Source organism: Globicephala melas, chromosome 3 (genome assembly GCF_963455315.2).
Source record: "Globicephala melas chromosome 3, mGloMel1.2, whole genome shotgun sequence".
NCBI lineage: Eukaryota > Metazoa > Chordata > Mammalia > Artiodactyla > Delphinidae > Globicephala > Globicephala melas.
Genome location: NC_083316.1, coordinates 83,656,687 through 83,670,631, shown reverse-complemented (window position 1 = coordinate 83,670,631; position 13,945 = coordinate 83,656,687). Strand labels below are relative to the sequence as shown.

Below are 13,945 nucleotides of genomic sequence, written 5' to 3'. Positions count from 1 at the left end.
CTTAAAATTCTAATTCGAAAAGATACACACACCCTAATGTTCATAGCAGCAATATTTACAACAGCCAAGACATGAAAGCAACCTAAATGTGCATCAACAGATGAATGAATAAAGAAGATGTGGTACATATATACAATGGAATATATCAGCCACAAAAAAAGAATGAAACAATGCCACTTACAGCAACATGGATGGACCTAGAGATTAGCACACCAAGTGAAGTTAAGTCAGAGAGAGAATGACAAATATCATACGGTATCGCTTATATGTGGAATCTAAAATATGATACTAATGAACTTATTTACAAAACAGAAATAGATGCACAGACATAGAAAACAAACTTATGGTTACCAAAGGGGAAAAGGAGGGGAGGGATAAATTAGGAGTTTGGAATTCACAGATAAAAACTATATACAAAATAGATAAACAACAAGGTCCTACTGTATAGCACAGGGAACTATATTCAATATCTTATAATAACCTATAATAGAAAAGAATATGAAAAAGAATATACATATGTAACTGAATCACTTTGCTGTACTATACTTCAATAAAATAAATAAATAAGAAATAATTCCCTCTCTTACTGTAGAACATCATTATACACTGGGATTTATCATATGGTAGTATAAAATATTTGTTTGAATGGCTCTCTCTCCCAACTGACCACCATATGAATTCCTTGAAGGCAGGAACTGACTTGATTCATTTTTTTTCTTTTTTTTTTGGCCACACCTTGCAGCCTGTGGGATCCTAGTTCCCCAACCAGGAACTGAACCCAGGCCCTCGGCAGGGAAAGCACGGAGTGCCAACCGCTGGACCACCAGGGAATTCCCTTGATTCATTTTTACATGCCCAGTACCTGAAAAATAGTAGGTGCTCAAGCAACATGATGCTTTTGGAGTCCAAAACATCATTATGGAAAACTGTGTTTTAATGCTAGGCTCAATCACTTAATTTTGCAGTTTCCTTATATGTAAATGAGGGATAAACACCTTGCAGGATTGTTGAGAAACTAAAAGATACCCATAAAGTGACTAACCCAGTGCCTGGCACATAGAAGGCATTGTAATATGTGTTCAGTAAATGTTAGCTGAATTGATCTTTCTCTACAGCTCTTTCCACTTACATATTTACTCAAAATATTTCCAGACTTCTCAAAATTTAAACCACTACCTTGTTCCTTTTTACTCTTTCCTATATACCAGAATTTAAATATAACCACAGCTATAAAAATAAAGGATTTTACAGTGTATTCAGGCAATTAATGCATTTGAGGGCAGTAAGTTCAATTTTTTTTCCAGAAATAAAATATCCTAAGGAATGGGAACTAAAGTACAGGGCATTCAGCTTTATTGCCTCTTTTATTTCTCACCAAAAGAGAAAAACAAAAAAGTTTCAATATTTATAAGTCTAAGAAGGGATGAGCATAATTCTGCCTTAACATACATTTCTGTGGGCCGCGAGGTTGGTCGGGCGGCGAGGCAGGGCGAGCGCGCAGTTGGCGCTGGGGCTCGCCGCCCCCGCCTCGCCACACCTCGGCTTGCTGCCGCGCAGGGGCCTGCGCCGCCCCTGTCTCCCCTTCCGGGCCAGGGTGCAACCCCAGGGCGCGTCCGTCCCCGCCGCCGCTGGCTCCAGTCCCCCACTCCATGGCCGCCTCGGCACCGCCCCCACCGGACAAGCTGGAGGGAGGTGGCGGCCCCGCACCAGCCCCTGCACCACCCAGCATGACGGAGTTTGCGTCACCCCCGACTCCCATGGTGGATCACCTGGTTGCATCCGACCCTTCTGAGGATGACTTCGGAGCCCCTAAGGTGGGGGGCGCAGCCCCTCCATTCCTGGGCAGTCCTGTCCCCTTTGGGGGCTTCCGTGTACAGGGGTGCATGGCAGGCCAGGTACCCCCAGGCTGTGACACTGGGGGTAGAGGAGGCCCCCAGCTTCTTCCTCAACAGCGCTCCCTTTCCCTCCCAACCCCATGGGCCCTGCTTTCAACATGCCCCCCCAGGGCCCCGGCTACCCTCCCCCAGGCAACATGAACTCTCCCAGCCAGCCCTTCAACCAGCCTCTGGGTCAAACTTCAGCCCGCCTGGTGGGCAGATGATGCCAGGCCCCGTGGGGGGATGTGGCTGCACAATCTCACCCACCATGGGACAGCCTCCAGAGGGGAGCTGGGCCCCCCTTCTCCCCCTCAACGCTTTGCCTAGCTAGGGGCACCTTTTGGCCCTTCTCCTCTCCAGAGACCTGGTCAGGTACTCCCCAGCTTGCGCCCCCAACACAGGTCCCTTCCCTGGTCCTGGCCCTGGCTTTCCTGGCCCTGGTGGTGAGGATGGGGGGGAAGCCCTTAAATGCACCTGCTCCCACTGCTTTTCGCCAGGAGCCCCACTCAGGCTCCCCAGCTGCCGCCGTTAATGGAAATCAGCCCAGTTTTCCCCCAAACAGCAGTGGGCGGGGTTGGCGCACCCCGGATGCCAATAGCCTGCCACCCCCTGGCAAGACAAGTGCGAGCTCAGGGCCCCAGCCTCCCCCAGGCCTGGTGTATCCATGTGGTGCCTGTCGGAGTGAGGTGAACGACGACCAAGATGCCATTCTGTGTGAGGCTTCCTGCCAGAAGTGGTTCCACCGCGAGTGCACGGGCATGACTGAGAGCGCCTATGGGTTGCTGACCACTGAGGCCTCTGCTGTCTGGGCCTGCGATCTCTGCCTCAAGACCAAGGAGATCCAGTCTGTCTACATCCGCAAACGCATGGGGCAGCTGGTGGCTGCTAACGATGGGTGATGCTGCCGAGGTACCCAGGAAGTGCATACGTTCCTCCCTGCTCTTCCAGAGTGGTTGTTTTCTGTCTGGCTCTTGGTCCTTGTTTCCACTGGCTTCCCATCCCCATGGGGCAGAAACACAATGGCTCCTGGGGGCAGAAAAGGAACTGAGACGGGCAGGCAGAAGAGCCTGGATTGCTCACTTTTCTGGAAACTTCCGTGTTGAGATCTACAGAGGTCCAGGAAACCAAAGCCCTGCCAAGCAGAGCAATTTTTGGTGGCTGTCTCTGGAGGCCTAGGGGTATGGCTGCAACAGAAAAGAGGCTGGAGGAAGACCTGAAGGACAGGGGTGCCCCTCTACAGATGATGGATGCCCCCAACACCTGTGCCTAACACTCCTATCTAGCCCCCCAGCCCCAGCCTTAGTTTTTGGAGTCCAGTATTAAAGGTTTCTGGCCAGAGGAGTTGGGGGTCTCTTCCCATCTCTGCAGTAGCCCTTTCATGGGTGCTAGGAAACAGCTTTAGGGAATAAATGGAGATTTTCCCCTTTTCTTACCTTCCCCTTGCCTCCTCCAAGACCTACCCAACTCCTCCCCCCTCAGAGAACCAAATAGCTTGAAGAAGCAGGAGAGTATGTGGCTATGGCCACGTGGCTTGGTGATCTGGGGCTTCAAGACAGTAGGTAAGAGATGCTGTCAGGACATATCTCTCTCATACCAAAGTCACTGGTCCTTTCTCAGACTCTCTTGTGCTTTTTCCCTAATGACAATATTTTTGCTAAAAATTGGGATATGTGGTCTGACAGAGCAGAATATTTGATGTCTGGACTGTCCTGGAAGCCTGGACTCTGGCTGTACACCCCCCCCCATCTGTTGCACATTAGTCGCAGCGCTGGTCTTCAACTTTTGGCGCCCTTACTTCCCTGCTTCCCTGGCTTGATTGAAGGAAAGCTTGAAAAGGCGCAGAGCCCTTACACCTCATTTTTTCTCCTGATGAAAGGATCCCAGTCACAGCCTGTGGGTGGGGAGGCGGCAGGACCTTCATTGCCATGGTACTAAAATGCAATCCAGAACCTGGATGTTTTTTGTTTCTCTCTTTCCCTGCTATGCTTTGTATCTTCTCCGGCCTGGTGATCTAGCTGTTCTCATTCCTCTCAGCCAGGGTCCTGCACTGGGCTTTGTTTCTATTTTATTTTTTAAGCACTGCCTGCCAGAGATGGGCCAGGGGTCTGATCGGAGCCCCTCACAGCTGCTGTCTCTTCCTTACAGCTCGTGCACACATTCCTCAGTGGGGTGGGGAAGGCAGGCTTGGGGTGTGGCCCTGAGAGGAGCTGGTGGTCCCCTGCCCCCCGCTTCTCCCGGGACCCCAGCGTGTGAAGAGAAGACAAAGGTATACTGCAGAACTCTTTCGCCTGCCCAGGTGTAGCATGCAGCCTTTGAGGCTGTGAGAAAGAAGGGAGTGGCCTCTGGGCCTCTCTCCTCCAGTGTTGCCTGCTGCAGAACAGCAGAGATGGCAGGCCCCCCACTGCTGAGCTTTGTGTTGTCTTTGTGGTTCTGTGTGCCCCTCTCTTATCTGTTGCTATTTTTGTGGTCTCCCCCATCTCTGCATTTGGTAAGATGGCTCTTGCAGGGGGGCGTGTCTGTTCAGTCCCTCTCTCCCTCTCGCTCCACTGCTTTTTGGAAGGAAGTGGGGGTGGCAGAGATGTGGTGCGGAAATTTTTGTACGCTTGGATTAATAAAATGACTTGGAAAATCAAAAAAAAAACCATACATTTCTGCCTTTTAAGCCCAGTTTAAACTCGATGAAAGGCCTAGAACACAGACTATTCATTGAAAAAAAAAAAGATGCTTTAACTGCAGTGCAATTCAGTAGATAAAATCCAAAGAAAGCAGTCCTGCCTGAAACATTTACAAATCAATTCATTATACTGATTTGGAATGAGATGTGCTGTAATTTAAAACATAGATTACCACAGGCCAAACTTAAGTTCCATTTTTAAGGCACTTTCCCTTGGCTATGCACTTGACCGCAGAATTTACAAGAAACAACAATTTGCCTAACCTTAAAAAAAAGCCATTGCACTATTTACAATAGCCAGGACATGGAAGCAACCTAAGTGTCCATCAAAAGATGAATGGATAAAGAAGATGTGGCACATATATACAATGGAATATTACTCAGCCATAAAAAGAAACAAAATCGAGTTATTTGTAGTGAGGTGGATGGACCTAGAGTCTGTCATACAGAGTGAAGTAAGTCAGAAAGAGAAAAACAAATACTGTATACTAACACATATATATGGAATCTAAAAAAAAAAAAAAGGGTTCTGATGAACCTAGGGGCAAGACAGGAATAAAACAGCACACATAGAGAATGGACTTGAGGACACGGGGAGGGAGAAACATAAGCTGGGACGAAGTGAGAGAGTAGCATTGACATACATACACTACCAAACGTAAAATAGATAGCAAGTGGGAAGCAGCCGCACAGCACAGGGAGATCAGCTCGGTGCTTTGTGACCACCTAGAGGGGTGGGATAGGGAGGGTGAGAGGGAAGGGGATATGGGGATATATATATACATATAGATGATTCACTTTGTTATACAGCAGGAACTAACACAACATTGTAAAGCAATTATACTCCAATAAAGATGTTAAAAAAAAAGCTACTGTATGTAAATACTAGTTTTTAAAGGGGTAATGCTTAAGAATTTAATCATAACGAAATTTCAAAAGTACAAAACATTATGCCTGAATTAACTAATAACTTCAATAAATCATTAATATTTTATTGAGAACAGGCAATGTGTTTCCATTTCAAAATGATTTATGCCACATATAATGTCTAGAATGTTTCCATCTCATCTCCTAGTTCTAATGTAATGCTGGAAGAAAAATTTTAAGTTTGGTTCTTTTTTTTTTTTCATAGAAAAAGCTGCTCCTTGGGAAACCAGTGATTATGCTTAAGAGTCTTTTTGTCCTACTCAAATCTCCTGAAGACTTACTCTTTATCTATGCAACTTAAATATTTTGGGTTTTTTTTCTCCTTATCTGTCTTAAAATGCAGTGATAATAATAGCTGTCACTATACAAGGTATAGCTCAAAAAGCACTGCAACTACGTTTCAGAAAGACTCATCCAATTACAGTCGTCTAATTACACATTACACTCATCTAATTACACATCAAGCAAATGGGGGCATGAAGTCGACTATTCAGTTAATTAAGTGGCTAAAATAAGTGCTTCTTGGAGGGGATAGAATATTTGTTAAAATCATTTTCTTCACAATATAGAACCTAGTAAATCTCTCTGTCATACACACACACACACACACACACACACACACGCCCCTGCCAAAAAATAAAAAATAAAAACTACAGGAATCTGGAGGGCATAAGTAAATAAAATAATAAGATGCAACTGAATCATTCTGGAGTCTGCCTAAGGAGCAAGAATCAATGTAAAAAAGTCTTTGCATACCCTTAAGTCTCCTTCAATGAAATCTCTCTAGGGCCTCAGTTTCTTCATCTGAGCAATGATCCCATCAACTACATGATTTCTCAATTCTATTCTAATTTTAAGTGTTTTAAGTTCTTATTAAGTTAAATTAGATTAACAGAAATCAACGAAATTGCTGTTAGCTAATGTCTAGATGACACACGTACATATAAAGACATGAATGTTTAAATGAGCAATATGTAAGTTATTCAAACACATGTTACAGATCTTTTAAAATCCAAGAAACAGTAAACAGTTTTTGATATATCATCCTCAAAAGTCTTCTTTGTTTCTATTATAACACAAAAACTGTGAAAAACCAAACAGGTTTTTTTTGGTATTATAACCAAAACCTCAGGGAAAACAAATTATTTTCTTTTCCAGGTTCCTTTTCTTTAAAATGAAAGAGAAATGAAACAAAATTATGGTCTATGAAAAACACCACAACCAAAGAGGGTATTTTAAATTATTTCCACAGGACTTCCCTGGTGGTGCAGTGGTTAAGAATCCGCCTGCCAGGGCTTCCCTGGCGGCGCAGTGGTTGAGAGTCCACCTGCTGATTCAGGGGACACGGGTTCGTGCCCCGGTCCGGGAAGATCCCACATGCCACAGAGCAACTAAGCCTGTGAGCCATGGCCGCTGAGCCTGTGCGTCCGGAGCCTGTGCTCCACAACGGGACTGGGTTCGAGCCCTGATCCGGGAAGATCTCACATTCTGCGGAGCAACTAAGCCTGTGCACCACAACTACTGAGCCTGCGCTCTAGAACGTACAAGCCACAACTACTGAGCCCGCATGCCACAAATACTGAAGCCCAGGCGCCTAGAGCCCGTGCTCTGCACCAAGAGAAGCCACTGCAATGAGAAGCCCGCACACCACAATGAAGAGTAGCCCCTGCTCGCTGCAACCAGAGAAAGCCTGAGCACAGCAAAGAAGACCCAATGCAGCCAAAAATTAATTAATTAATTAAAAATAAATAAATAATAAAAAATAAATTATTTCCACAAATGCCCAAAGCAAATTGGGCCTTCTTAAATTAGTTACCCTGTTGAAAAAGAGTACTTTAGCTTTATAAAAAGCTTTCTTGAAGTCTGCCACAAAATTTCAAAATAACTACCTTTTCTTCAACAGAAATAAGTGATGTTGCTGTGACATTTTTCCTGAAAACTTTAACAGGATTCAGACTACCTAATCTTTCTATTGTAAGTATTTTGGGGTTTTTTTGTTTGTTTCTATAAGCAAAAAATCAAGGAAAAATAAGCTGGATTTTCTGACTTATGTGGTCCCAAAATTAAAACAAAATTTAGTTTCTAAACAATTATTTTTAAACATATTCATCTTACAATTTTTAACCGATGCCTAAAATAATTCTTGAAATAAAATTAATTGGCAATAAATTTAAGTCTGTATTTAAAGTTTCCTTACTAATTGTATTACTCATGTAGATTTGAAAGATACATTCCTTTCCAAGCTGATCATATACCAAAAAGTCACAACCTTTGCTAGTACTGCCACCTGCTGTTGACTCTAAATCATTTTCCAACATATATAAATTGAAATAAAAATAAATGGAATAGCATGGACAAGTTGGTCTGGAAAACAAGCATCGAAACAGATTTTAAAGACAATTTGTGTACAATCCACCGATAAAGTTTTTTCTGACAATAAAGTTATATCTACACAGTAATAAGCCTCTTACTATGAAAGAGGAACATAGTATATGACTGAAAAGACCCTTGAGCCTTTTTAGTCACATTTGATTGAGATACATTTTTAATTCTTTTTATTGAAGTATACTTGTCATACAATATAATGTTAGTTTCAGGTGTACAACATAGTGATTCAACATTTATATACACTATATATACTATATATATATACTATATACACTATATATACATTTATATACACTACAAACTGATCACCATGATAAGTCTAGTAATCATCTGTCAGACGGAAGTATATTTTTTACAAGACCATTAATTATGTGACAAAAAAGAGGGGATGCAGTACCAAAAAAAGTGAAAGTATTAAGTTTTTCCAGGAAGAATTAAGTGATTTTTTAATTGAGTAGATATGTCTAATAAATGAAGAAATAAGCATATATGTACAAAGATATAAGCAAAAATTGGTGAATCCAGTTGAAGGATATACAGGATATCATTTTTCTATCCTTTCTACCTTTCTTAGGTTTACAAACTTTCTAAATAAAAAGTTGGAGAAAAAAATATAATGCGTTGATATTCTTAATCTGCCTTACCAGTGCAGCTAAATTTCATGGAATTTAAGAGGACACTGAACTTATATTAGACAAATTTAATACATATTTTAAAGTCTGAGAAAGGCTGATACTTTTTGTTAAAGAATATTGAGGCTTTCTTTTTTTTTTCTCATTCTAGAGAAACATGATTTAGAGCAACCTTGGGCTTGTGGGAGGTGGCTAGTCATACAACTGGAGCAGTGACCTAACAGTGCCTCTTGGGTAAAACAGGAACAAAGTGTATAAAACATAAGTATACCCAATACTTTTTTCTTTTACAATTTAACAGCTTCAAAACTGTTACTTTAAAGCTTTATCAGTGTGCTTCCATTTTCCCTATCTATCAAACATTAAAAAAACCAAAACTGAGAACTTCTTTAAAACATATGCATGAGGATTTTATTATTAAAACTAAAGAAAATTCATTTTAAAGCTGCTTATTTTTTACCAAGAAATCTAACATTTGCATAATAGACAGCTTTTGGGTTGTCTGTTGAACTCTGTTTCTCTGAATTTCCCCACTCAATTCCCTCATCCAAAGATTTTTAAAATCCATGATCCTAGATGGTCATAGCTTATAGGAGAGTGCTTCTCTCTTCTTGAAGTTCAGAAGTGGGATTCAAAAAGGATAGTTCAGTCTCTGATGGGTTTTTTTTGGTTGTTTTTTTTTTTTGATTTTTTTTTTTTATATACAGCAGGTTCTTATTAGTCATCAATTTTATACACATCAGTGTATACATGTCAATCCCAATCACCCAATTCATCACACCACAACCCCCAACCCCCCGCGCTTTCCCCCTTGGTGTCCATACGTTTGTTCTCTACATCTGTGACTCAATTTCTGCCTTGCAAACCAGTTCATCTGCACCATTTTTCTAGGTTCCACATATATGCGTTAATATACGATATTTGTTTTTCTCTTTCTGACTTACTTCACTCTGTATGACAGTCTCTAGATCCATCCACGCCTCAACAAATGACCCCAATTTCGTTCCTTTTTATGGCTGAGTAATATTCCATTGTGTATATGTACCACATCTTCTTTATCCATTCATCTGTTGATGGGCATTTAGGTTGCTTCCATGGCCTGGCTATTGTAAATAGTGCTGCAATGAATATTGGAGTGCATGTGTCTTCTCTCTCTCTCTCTCTCTCTCTCTCTCTCTCCCCCCCTCCCTCTCTCTCTCCATACATCCATCTATCTATGTCTATCATTTCTGCTTATTTATTACCCCCACTGGAGTGTAAGCTCTGTGAGTCCATGGTTGTTGTCTGTCTTATTCACAGTGGTAGCTTCAGCATCTAGAACTGAACCCGGTGAGTGATAAGGCTTAGAAATATTTTTGATGAAATAAATGGATGAATTAATCTACGGCATTCATAAAAATACTAAATATATGATTTGAAGGGAAAAATTATTCATAATTTCTCTCCAATAATTGAATTTCTCCTTTGGAATGTTTTATAAAAGTAAATCTTTTAAGTGCCACTCACAATTATGAAATATATTCCCGGGACCTTATACTTTTATAAAACCGTAACTGAATGTGTAGTTTTGATGACATTTGACTGGGAAAGCACAATATTTTCATGTGAGTTGACATTATCACTTTCTTTTTTTTTTTATGTCTCTATTGGATAACTTTATTATCTTTTTTTTTAACATCTTTATTGGAATATAATTGCTTTACAATGGTGTGTTAGTTCCTGCTTCACAACAAAATGAATCCGTTATATATATACATATGTTCCCATATCTCTTCCCGCTTGCATCTCCCTCCCTCCCACCCTCCCTATTCCACCCCTCCAGGTGGTCGCAAAGCACCGAGCTGATCTCCCTGTGCTATGCGGCTGCTTCCCACTAGCTATCTACCTTACGTTTGGTAGTGTATATATGTCCATGCCTCTCTCTCGCTTTGCAGTCTCTGACGTTTTGTAACATGGCAACATGAAAATTTAACAGCTATGGGGTTGCCATTGAGTACAAATGCATGGAAAAGCAGAGAGAAATGCCCATGTGCAAAGAGAAGATAAGAAAAGGCAAGTACAGATTTTAAAAAGGGTGGTGGGGAGAAGAAAACACAGAAAGAGAGAAAGGGAGTAATGCCTGACAGCTTTCTAGTCCCACATAAGCCCAGGAGTACTTCCTACCTATAGGTTCCGTGACCTCTCCTGTACCCATATAACCCCCTTCCCCCACTGAACTCACACTAGTTTGCTATGGGATTCTGTTTCTTGAAGCCAAAAGCCTTGACTCCAACAAGTCGCTAATACAGAAGATTCTTGGATATTTTTGATACAACAACAAAAATTAGACCCCAGCCAAAAATTTTAAAAACTGAAAGATGTGGATGCTGCCCATGAAGTACAACTGTAGAGATAAGCACTCTCCATAGCAAACTGTAATATTGATATTTACCTTGAGCAGAGTCCACACATAGGAATTACAATGGTTCCTGTGGTCGACTGTATTATTTATTCAAAATATTCACTCCTCCTTATAAGTTCCCTCTCTTATGACTCTACTTATGTAAGAAATATAATTCGTGCCACCACAATCTCAGGCTTGGCCATGGAACTTGCTTTGGCCAATCCAAAGTAAGCCTAAGGAACTTGTGCCGTTGCCAAGCAGAAACCTGAATGCCATCTTGCAGTTTCAAGCTTTCCTTTCTCTCTGACCAAACAGGAAAAAACAACAATGTGAGGCTGTATTACAATAATGTGAGGATGTGCTACATGTCAACCTGCAATAGACATGTAACACAAACAAGAAATAAACCTATACTGTTGCTAGTCACTGAAATTTAGGAATTGATTGGTACCACAATATAACCTGGAAAAAGCTGCTGGTGCACGTCTCAAACAGATTCTCATTATAAATTAAGCCAATGGGTAAGAAGGTAAATATTTAATTCTGAAGTTCATTTAAATATTGCTAAAATCTCGTATTTAAAATAAGTCCTTTTAGTTTTCAAGCTACCAAAGTGTTGATGATTTTAAGGCTCTTTATACATAATACTTACCAAAGAATAGATTTATCACTTTATCCATGTTTCTAAGAATTGCCAACAGATTTATCAAAAAGATATATTTCTTATTAAAATATATTTCAGAGATATTCTAATTTTAGCATATATACTTTACTAAAAACTGTGAATATCCTAAGACTTTTCAAAACAATGTATCATTTGAGAAAAAGTTTTAACAAAATTTTATATTCTCCTTCTATAATTATGAAACCTTGATTCCAAGGATTCTGATTCTTCCAAATAGTACAGACCAAAAGCATTGTTAACACCACTCTTATTTTATTGGTAATTTTATAATACCTTAGGTCTTATATGATCCAGGAATTAATTCTGCTTTAAGTATCTTTTTCTGAAAAAAATATACCTTATTCAATATAGTTTTGATAACTGGAAATAGTTATCAAATAAATATAAAATTAAATATGAAGCTAATTCTATATATTCTGCCACTAAGATTAGCTGTGTGACCTTAGGGAAGTCATTCAACACCTCTAAGCCAGTAGAAAGGCTTAGAAAAACAAGGAGAATAATCTACACGAATTGCATAGAGTAGGAACCAAATGATGCTGTAACTCTTTGCTTAAACTAAAAGAAAGGCCACATGGTCACAATAAAAGAAGCAGAATAGTTACATATAGTTTTCATAAACCTTAATATGAAGATTAAATTGTTGAAGAATCAAGTAGTGTTGGAGACTCCTCCTACTTCTCCACTAACCCCACCATTTAACCACAATAAGCTGTATTAATGAGAGAGCTTTCTCATACAATTCACTTTTTTATTCTAGGTGATCATTTGATAAACACTCTCCATTCCAAGTACAAAAATACTGTAAAATCTTAACAAAAAAGAGATTAAGGAATAACCCCAATGTGTTTTAAGTTACACATGCCCATATTTCTTAAGCTTTTTCACATTTACTCATTTAATCCTTATAACAATTTTATGAGGAAGTTACTATTAATCAATCCATTATTCAGATAAGGTAACTGAGGCACAGATTAAGCAACTGGCCCAAAGTCACAGCTCAAAGTAACAGAGTCAGGTTTTGAACCTAGGCAGGTAGTATTAAATTAACCTCCACTTCAACCAAGTATTATCATACTTATACAAGTGAAGTAAAAAGAATTTGGGAAAGAAATGAAATGTAGTAGTGCCAAGAAAATAATAAACTATTATTTCATTAGTACACATTAGGAATGTCTTTTAAATAATCCCATTCACTTGAATTACTGAAGTTTCATATTGGCAGAAATCATGTGATTCATCAACTAATATAAATGTGTTCATCTAAATCCATTACTTCCATTGCTACAATTTATTTCTTCCATCGTTACTGATGAATCAACTTGGAAAAATCCACTTTTGTTTCATTAATGGGGCTGAGAAATTTTAACCTGTGAATTAGATTGTGTCCTTGGTAATGGAAAGGTAAACTGGAAAAGTTAACATCATGAACAAATGTATAGTATCTGTAACTCTAAAAATAACAGCTATTGCATCTAAAACAGATCTTTGATACAGCACAGTAGTCCACAGGAAAACACCCCAGATTGTATATATAGCATACGTTTAATTTATCTTTTTGAGAATGAATCTGTAAAGATGACAATATAAAAGAAAAAGTCCCATGGAATCACCTGTATAAATGTATAACAACTCTGCAAATACCAGTGAAAGAAACACATCTTAGACTGAGATTCGAATGCTAATGACAATTTCTTGCAAGCTATTACTTGTATAAAGGAGATATGCCATTTAAACAGAGAAATTTGAATTCATGATTTGAGAAATCATTCACTAGTTGCAAGAAACTGTTTTTCCAAATTTTAAATTATATTAGAAACCTTCAAGTAAGAATCATAAGATTCAGTTAAATTTAAATAACTCAGATTTGACATATTCAAATAACTCAGAGCCTTTAAATTTAAAGAATTTAAAAACATAACCCTGTCCCCAATATCAGAGAAAGGTGACAAAAATCCATTACTTTCAGGAGAAGAGAGTCAACCATTTCCAAGGAGACTATTTGACTCTTTAGAAGAACTAATTTGCCTAAAATGAGACAGAATTTTTATGATTGGTCCATTATGAAAAAGATCTTATGTATTTTATTCCAATTTTTCAAATGAGAAAATTCAGACAGATTAAATATAAAAGAAGAACCCCTATATTTTTACATCTAAATTTGCTCAAAGACAAGTTATCAACAGAACAGAAATTTGGTTTTATAAATGTGTCACAGAAAAATGATTACTCAAAACAACTTTCCTTGGTACTGTAAACTTCATAAAACATACACCAACTGGGAAATTACTACATTTTAGCTTTCAGGAAGGCTGCTCAGGATCATATACCTTCTTTTTCCAGAATATATCTGTTGCTTTTCTAACAATATCAATAAGC

The 13,945-nt window shown here is 39.5% G+C and overlaps 1 long non-coding RNA gene and 1 pseudogene across 1 annotated transcript in view; one reads left to right on the top strand and one right to left on the bottom strand.

Moving 5' to 3' along the window:
- The window catches only part of LOC132597002 (uncharacterized), a 355,690-nt gene that overhangs the window by 331,862 nt on the left and 9,883 nt on the right, over window positions 1–13,945 (bottom strand). The window lies entirely within an intron of this gene.
- LOC115845232 (pygopus homolog 2-like) lies at window positions 1,650–2,974 on the top strand (annotated as a pseudogene).